The sequence below is a fragment of the Mytilus californianus genome, unplaced genomic scaffold (genome assembly GCF_021869535.1).
Source record: "Mytilus californianus isolate M0D057914Y unplaced genomic scaffold, xbMytCali1.0.p SCAF_6, whole genome shotgun sequence".
Lineage (NCBI taxonomy): Eukaryota > Metazoa > Mollusca > Bivalvia > Mytilida > Mytilidae > Mytilus > Mytilus californianus.
Window position 1 is genome coordinate 28,460,958 of NW_026262712.1, and position 9,839 is coordinate 28,470,796.

Genomic DNA, 9,839 nt, shown 5'->3' on the forward strand with positions numbered 1-9,839 from the left:
AAAGAGTATGCATTTCTTTAAAGTAGGAGAACAGATTTTTCTCTTATAGAATATTATAATTTAATTTTTTAAACGATGAAAAAATTTATTTGGAAATCATAATATTTGTTACCAACACAATAATGGCAGAATAAGTGTATAATATACATTTAAAAAACAACCCCTATTAATTTTTAATACATTACACAAGAAGAAAAGACGAGACAAGAACGAAAATTCTCTTTTATATATGATAAACACGGATACTATGTTTCTATTAGTTTATTGATATATAATTGATTATTAATATGTACATAGTTCTTGCCAGCAAAAACATTCGTCTTTGATTGTTTGGCGATTTGCACAGCTAGATTAGTAATATATATTATCTGGGTTATTTCTATGGACATACACCTTCGTAATTTAAACAAGAAAATAAGATAATATCATTACAGTTGCTTGTATGTGTTCCATCTGGGTGTATATAGTTTCGCATGCAAAAGATTTTACACGACCAAAAGGATAAGAATAAGTTCGTTTTGCGTTTGTTTGTCGTCATTCCCCGAATTGTGATTAGAAATTTAAATATGCCATGTATCTGGGTGTGCAACGGTGGATAGCTTCATCCATGTGGGAGGTATATATGTGAAGACTTTTTGAATTTGAAGATTGCAATTCGTTTTTTAGGATCGTTTTTTCGGCACTATTATTGACGCTGCTACCTAAGTTTTCTTGAAGGTACAGAGGCTTCATATAGCAGTGAAAGAAAGAATACTTTTATTAAATTAATTACATTGAGCTAGCTTCCAGGAACTGCGAGCATATTCCATACGTTGAAACAATATTTCATTGTATTGTTTTACTCTATTAGGGTCTGCGTAGGGTTTAATGAATAAAGAGTTATGGACAAAAAAAATAAGGAATAAGGAAAAAGAAAAACATGAAGAATAGATAGTTATAAACAATGGAGAAAAAGACCCAAATATCAAAGAGTACAGAAATGAAGACTCGGCCCTCCTTCTCCCAATCCGGACTCTGTTATTCAAATATTTTTGACTATTGCAGTGTCTACATTTCAAATTTTTATCTTCAAAACCGATAGTTTGGTATTTTAATCATTGTGCCTTATAAAATGACCGATATTAATGGGATCGAAATTAAAACAATCAAAGCTATATATATAGTTTAGTCCCGTTTTATATATTATGTAAATTTTTTCGTCCCAATTAAAAAAAAGCTTCCGTGATTGACTTTGTATATATCTTGATTAGAAAAAAAACCCGCCCAAACGACGGTATATCTTCAGATGGACACTTGAACCATGTAATTATGAATAAAGTGGAGTACCACGACATCACAGTTAATGTGATGGGGGATGGGAGGAGCTGGTTGCTGAAAATTAATGCTAATTATTTTTCTGATTTTCAGTTTGAATGAATTTCCCTGTCATGATTTAGACGATCTTCGGTGGAGAAAATGTTGGTATGTATTAAAAAACTTTCATAATAAAAACGGTATTCTATTTTAAACAGATGACAGCAATAAAAACCAAAAAATATATAATAAATAATTAGTTACCTTTATTAAGTGAAATAATATTATACTCAATGCCGTTACAGATACAGATACATTGATGCGCGACATATCAGAACGGGAGCAATTAAAGGATTTAATTTTAATTGTATTAAAGGCACACGTACTGCGATGTGAACTTTCCTTTAAAAATTTAGTGAACCATACACACACCCAGAAAGTAAAACATTCTGACAATTCCCACTCAAATTGTTTTTCCGATCCGAATGTAGAATTCCCGCACAAATTGTTCTTCCGAATGTGGAAATTCCAATTTTTTTTCTGCAGGAACACTTAAACATATTCTTTCAACAAAGTGGGAAGAACCTTATATGATAGAGAAGACTATATATACCTAGAAAAAATATCGAATGTATTCTAATGAAAAAAATGCCAAATACAGCCGACCTTTTTACTTTAAAAAAATCAATTGTTTGATCTTTCTTTAACTGGCTTGTTTATAGGTAACGTAAAAAAAACAACTGAACTCTCCAAATACAATACAATGTAATTGATTTAAGGCATAATTTTGGGTTAAATGAAACTTCTGTATTTGGTAAATTAATAATATATAATTTTATAATGCAATTGTTATATTTATATCACTAGCCTGTCAACACTGAGGTTGTAGGTTCGAACCCCGCCCGTGGCAGGTGCACTCGACTCTTCACTCACGCAACCTTGTTCTCTCATTCTCATACGCATCACATACTCTCTCATTCTCATTCATTTACTCACGCACCACTTACTCTTTCATTCACTCACGCACTACTTACTCTTTCATTCACTCACGCACTACTTACTCTTTCATTTACTCACGCACCACTTACTCTTTCATTCACTAACGCACTACTTACTCTTTCATTCACTCACGCACCACTTACTCTTTCATTCACTAACACACCACTTACTCTTTCATTCACTCACGCACCACTTACTCTTTCATTCACTCACGCACCACTTACTCTTTCATTCACTTACTCTTTCATTCACTCACACTACACTTACTCATTCATTCACTCACGCACCACATACTCTTTCATTCACTCACGCACCACATACTCTTTCATTCACTCACGCACCACTTACTCTTTCATTCACTCACGCATCACTTACCCTCTCATTCTCTAACACATCACTTAATCTTTCATTCACTCACGCACCACTTACTCTTACATTCACTCACGCACCACTTACTCTTTCATTCACTCACGCATCACTTACCCTCTCATTCTCTAACACATCACTTAATCTTTCATTCACTCACGCACCACTTACTCTTTCATTCACTCACGCACCACTTACTCTTTCATTCACTAACACACCACTTACTATTTCATTCACTCACGCACCACTTACTCTTTCATTTACTTACTCTTTCATTCACTCACACTACACTTACTCATTCATTCACTCACGCACCACATACTCTTTCATTCACTCACGCACCACTTACTCTTTCATTCACTCACGCATCACTTACTCTCTCATTCTCTAACACATCACTTAATCTTTCATTCACTCACGCACCACTTACTCTTACATTCACTCACGCATCACTTACCTTCTCATTCTCTAACACATCACTTACTCTTTCATTCACTCACGTACCACTTAATCTTTTATTTACTCACGCACCACTTACTCTTTAATTCACACACTTGCTCTGTCACTCTCATTCTTCTACTTACCCAGTGAATCTGATGTACACCAATTCGGACATACCTCTCCGGGTGTATTATCAGAAAATCCTATTCCGTCTGGCCTGTGTATTGCCATAGGAGAGGACACTACTGTGTACCTTTACCTTCAGATAACCTTCTTTAGGTATTAGTACAATTTGTGTAAAATTTATAGACATGGACAATTTATAGCATTTAAAATTACATAATTTGCGATATTTCAACATTTTATATTTTGCATTTATACTTATAATGAAGAACAAACTTTATTTTGTTTTCATTTGCATTTCATTTGTTTAATATTCTATTACTGTTTTAGTTCAATAAGCTATAGAATTAAACAATTGTGTGTATCATAAAAGAACATTTAACGTGATGAAATAAGGGGTGCTAACTGTGAAAATCCTTTATATTTTTTTTGTAATATACTAGAACACACCCGCGACATCGCGGGTCCGTGACTGAATTAAAGTACCTATGCCATATTTTTAGCCTGGATTTTTAGTATTAGTATTGTCATCTGATAAAGTCATGCTGATTGTAAGGTGCACAGTTTTCTCTGCTTTCAAAATCTTTCTGTTTGAACCCGTCCTGGTTTTCTTGCTACAACCGTAAACTACTTGTTTGTATTTTGTTTTGGTCAGTGATTGAATTAAGTATTGTCAATCCCTGTACAATGACGAAGTTCAGGTATGATTATGACCTGTGTATATAGAGTATAAAGTGTATAAATGTGCACCTTATAATCAGCACGACTTTGGTACATTGCAGATTCCCTGTGACAATGTTTTCTTCTAAGTTGTTTCAGTCTACAACTCTTCTAAAAGACATTTTCGAAAAGTCATCTACACGGACACTTATACCGACACCGATACCTACACTGACTAAAAAAATAGAGGGACCGTATCAAAATGTCAAAATACACTAAATGAATTTAATTTAACATTTATAACTATATTAACGAGGTAAATTATATTTAAAAATAAACGCATATATTTTTAATATGGCGACCCTGCAAATAGGATGGATATCCCATAGAAGAAAAAGACTCACCTCGTAAAACTTTGTTTGACTCAGCAGAGGTAGAAAATAAATATAAATTTATTATTCGTAAGTTGGTTTTCTATAATTTTTAAAATCTGAGCTAAAAACACAAAGTCCTCTCATCAGTTTTGGAATTCTTTTAGTGATGATTTGTGATATTCCAACTGTTTTCTTCTAATTGTCGAATTATACTGATTGATCTTTTTCAAGCAGTAAATTACATTTCATGTAGTTTTTGGGGTATAATAACCAAAATGAGTATTCTTCTTATCAAAAGAGAAAATCGGGTACATCTTTTTACGTTCAAGCGTGTTTGAGTTGACTGTTTTGTCCTGAATACGTATAAAGCAAAAACATTGATACATCAGTCTCGCTTCAGATCCATTATTTTTTTTTTATATATTTAGGCTACATTTTGATATAATAACATTACACATTCACAGTACCAAAACAGGAAATATATGGGTCAAGTGAAATACCTTTCTAACAGAGAAGGTGTGTTTGAATAAAATAAGAAAAGCTTCGTGCTATTTCAAATGTTTAAACTGGAAGTGTATTTCTTAGTTGTATTTTGTTTTACTTTTGTTCACTCATTTTTTAGTGAAAAATTTAGGCATATTAATTATTTTATTCATGAAATGTATAAAAACAAAGTGGGACACAAGTTGTTCACTAACTCCTCCTTGGATTTATACAAAAAGTCCATGACTTTATTAGTGGATCTTAAAAATGCATAACTGAAAAAAAAACAAAAACAATCTAGGTTAATTATTCTTCAACCTCTGCAAATGTTTAGTCTGCCCTTCCACATAATACTTAAATAGAATTTTTTTAATGTTTTTATTTACTTTCAAAATTTCCCCCTGACAACCAACCAGACAATAGTTTTTAGTTGACAAAAGGCCTAAAAGTACATGAGATGCTTTATAGCTAGTAGATACATTTGTTTTTTAAAACACAACTGTCATGTAAGGATCGTAATTATGCCAAGTGGATAAATTTGTCGGTTTTCAAGAGCTAAGTTGACAGCGGGGGTCATCCCTACAATGGCTTCCATTTTCACGATTGAAAAAAATAATCGGCGTTATTGAGAGATGATTTTGACGAAGTAGAATCCTGACTTTCTGTGTAAAGTTCAACTAATTAACACAAAGCCAAGCCCCCTTTTTTAAAAATTATATGAAGATCGGTCAATTCTCAGCTTCTAAGGAGAGCCAATAAATCAACAAATCATTGAAAATATTTTTTTATACAGTATTTAAAGTGTAAATTATATATATATTTTTTTATAAATGCCTGTGCTCATTGTACACCTTGAGATGACTCCACCTAAAAAGGTTACCTGTCGTCCTAGGCATAGGTGTAAGCGTCAGTGTCGATAAGTTTTCGAAAATGTCTAATAGACGTGTTACGAAAAGGTATATTCTCGACGCTGAGGCTGACAAATTAGACTTTAAATGTGGGGACTATTTCAAAACATTGATTATCGATTAAAACAGGTAAAATTCAATTTGCGTGATATGTTAAACAGGTATCCTACACACTTCTTTCATTCGTTTGAAATCATGTTAATTTAGAAAGATTTTTTTCTGATATCATTGCTTATGATTATAAGACGGGAACGGTGAACGTGTGTGCGGGGGAGGGGGTTGATAGTAATTCAAGTGCACGTCTAGATTTGAAAAAAAAAAATCACATAATAAGCCAGTTTGATTTTGTTTACTAGTATATTAATTACTGTTCTTCGAGCATAATTATCAATCTGACACTCCACTACTTAACCTCGTTCTGAAAATGCATGAAATATTTGTCACTGGATGAACAACAAACAACAATCAATCGATCTCTACTAAACCCGCACAAAGCTCCACAGTCTGGTCTGGTTGATTTTGAGTTTGAAAGTTTTAAGCGGCAAATAGCGTGTTCAACATATACACGAAATCCCGAACGATAATCGCAAGTTAACTTCTTTCTGCTCTTGGTCTACATGTAGCTCTAAGTTTACGACGCCTTTAGAGGAAACGAGCGGAGAACTACATGTGGTATATTTCATTACTTAAAGTGACAAAAACCTGGTTGGAAATCTAATTCCATACCTGGTCAATTGAAGGCAGTAAATTATCCTGCTGACCTATGAAACTACTGCGTGTGAATTTTACAAAAATAATGTACATGATTCCTATATATTGTCCACAAAAACATGCGTATGTATGCAATGCCGGTATCTGGAATACAATTGTTCCCGAGGCTCCGTGTGTTGTCTGTATATGTCATGACAATTGCTATAAATTGTCCCTAACGCTGAGGGCATTTTATGCCGACAGCCACGTAGTTGTCGAAATTTTTCTACGGTCGACTAAGAAATATTTAGTGTATAGATTTCACAAAGAATTGGTATCTAAGCATGCACTCGTGCACTTAATTGAAGCATGAACAGAAGCCTCTAAGAGAAACATGCTGAAATATGTATAAAGATGTCAAACAGGCGAAAAACGAGTCACATTTGACATTGAACCCTTACATGAGGAATTACAATTTCAGTTTAAACTTTCTTTTCCTAAGACTTAGTTAAAGTTAAAGTTAAAGAAATAAACAAAGAAACAACATGCCTAAGACTTTTCGGACTGCTTGAAAGGCTGATCAAACGGGTAAGACAATTTCATACCGCAGAAATTACAATTCGAAATGGTTTAAAACTGTGCACGAATATGTATAGGATGTCTTTTTCTTAAGATTCTCATTTCGTTGGGTCGAACAAGTAATATTTTACGTGAAAATAATATAAGGGAAATTAAGCTTTTCCTGAGTAGACATTAATAAATTATGATTTTATTATAAAATCATTCTCAAGGTCTTAAAAGGGCAAGCGAGGCTATAGAGGTATCATCGTGGTCCTATGCATGATACATGTATGTGTAATTGCCAAAAATTCACGAAGGTTCAAACTCTGAAAAAAGGCAAACTGTATCCAAATGAGCCCATAAAAGGAGTTGCACATTTTCTATGTATATAAATACCGCAGCATTGTACAAAGTTTAGAAGCTCCTAGGTTAGGAGTTTATTCCTCAAAACGGATACCCTCTTCTCCCGCTCGCCTGCACCTCCGCGCGCGCCAGCTTGACTTTCATCATATTATGTAATAAGTCGGTTCTGCATTGCTTGCAACACGTCCAAAAGTTCTGACCTCCGGTAAACACCCCTTTAAGTTAAATGATCCGTCGCTGCTGATTTCGAAAACTCAAAAAATTAGAAATAGCAAATAAATATTGATTTAATGTATAAAAGGTTGGTGGGGGGGGGGGATGGGATTAGGGGTTGTTTCTCTCTTTTCTTCTCGATTTTATATCCTTTCTGCAATACTCATGCCTCCTGTTAGTGTTCCAAAAGAAAGAAATATTATGGGATTTATCATTTTTATTCCTCAAGGAATTATTGTTGTGGACTTTTTGTACATAATAAAGAGATCAAAGGGACGACTTTTATAAGGAACAAATATACGTGGACATCAGTACTATGCAGTTAAAACACAAGATCTATATTCAATTGTTACACTGGTAATTTAAATCTTTAAATCACTTTTGTGTTTTGATACGATACCCGCATTTAAAGTCTAATTTGTCAACCTCAGCGTCGAGTATATACCATTTCGTAACATGTCTAATGAAAAAGGGATTATTATATTGGTCGGTGGAAGATTGTTGTGTTTTAACAGTTTAAAGGTTTCTTCGGGATTGTCTTCGCACTATGTTTGTTGTAAAAAAAAAAACTCTTCATTTGCTTGGTCTAACTTAACAAACCCGAGACATCACGTAACTGAATTGAATTTCATCTGATGAAGTCGCGCTGTGAATTGGATGGACAGTTTCCTCGGATTGCAAAAGCGTCTTGCCAGAACCCGTACTTGTTTTCTTACTTGATTTCTAACAATCGGATTTTTACCGTGATCATGCAGCTTGACGGGTGTCCGAGTTGATGGAAAATCACCTATCCTTCTGGAGAACCTAATTGTGTCTGTCGTTTTTATTGGTGTATGTTTGCCACTTGTTATCCACTAAGTTTCTAAAGAAAGTGCGGAGATATTATAATGGGTATGCTTTTACATGTACGTGTTCATATAATTAATATTTCCTTGTTCATTTTATAACAGCTTCAGTAAAAGCGGGGTTATAAAGTAATCACTATGTCCGTCCGCCATCACCTGTTATCTGTAGCTCCTCCTAAGCTTGAAAGAATTCTTCCTTTTCAAAAAAATTAAGTTTCCCCCTTTTAGAGGGGAAAAAGATCTTTTCTGTAAGGTGTTTGAGGCATTTTTAAAGTTTATTAACTGTTATTTTGAAAAATATAATGTGCTGTTACAAATGTAACTGTTGACTAATTAGCTGTTATCAGTTTTCTAAAAATTGACATTGTTGTTATCTGTTATTGTGAAAAAAATTACCCCTGTTAACTTTTTTTTTTTATTTTTTAATTGACTGTTTTCTGTTTTCTCATTTAAGATAATTCAAATTATTGTTATCGTTTATTAATATTTTAAATTTATTGTTATCTGTTTTGAGCAAAATCAAAAATTATTTACCTGTTAATGGACTCCCTCTAGCCCCCCCCCCCCCCCCCCCCCCCCCCCCCCCCCCCCCTCTTTACATTTGCTTTATAGATAATGCCTTGGATTTTTGTTGGTTATCACGTTAACTTGTTTAGGTGTATTAAGCTGTGAAATGGCAGTCCTGTTCAGCTATAAAGTACGAACTTTATAAAGCAACTAAGATTATTACTCTCTCAGGTAATGTTGACATTAGATGGATTCGGCTATTTTGCTAGGTTCTTTTTTGTTCACATAGCCAGCTTTTCGATTGTTTCATTTCTTATACATCCTTGGCATTCAAAAAAGATATTCGACTTTGAGCGTTCTTGATGAGGTAAATACAAAAAAAAACGCTTCGAACTCATGAAAACATTGTTTTCATTGTTTTACAGCACTGGGTAAACACCGTTGCTGGGGGACTATCAGTCCCCAAAAGCTATCATCAGCTCAGTAGTCAGTACATCCGTACTGACATGACTTAAACAAACTTTCTAAAATTGTCCGTTCATAAATAAGAAATTATAAAGAAACTAAGGTTTCAACTCCCTCAGGCAAAGTTGACTTTAGATAGATTTGTTTATGTCCTTTTTGGTCCTATACCTCTTTAACTGTTTCGGTTCTTATACACCCTTTGCTTTCAAATATTCGCCTTTGAGCGTACTTGATGACAGTAAATCCAGAAAAGCGCTTTGGACGCATGAAATTTATAAAGTGTTGTTCTCATTTTTTACAAATGTTTGTGAAAGTGTAAAGTTACCCAAAAAAAGTAATTTTGTCTGCTCATGCATGGAGGAAGCGAAAACTTTGAAACTTACGTGTATATACTATATATATGTATATTCATGTGATTATATAAGTGCATGTGCAACTGTTATGGTGGAGGATCTGTTTACCGCGTTTTAATGTGGATTAATTTATTGTGCATATGATTTTATTCTTTGCCGTTTTACAGCTTGCTGTATGTGCTCTAACTCTGTCGG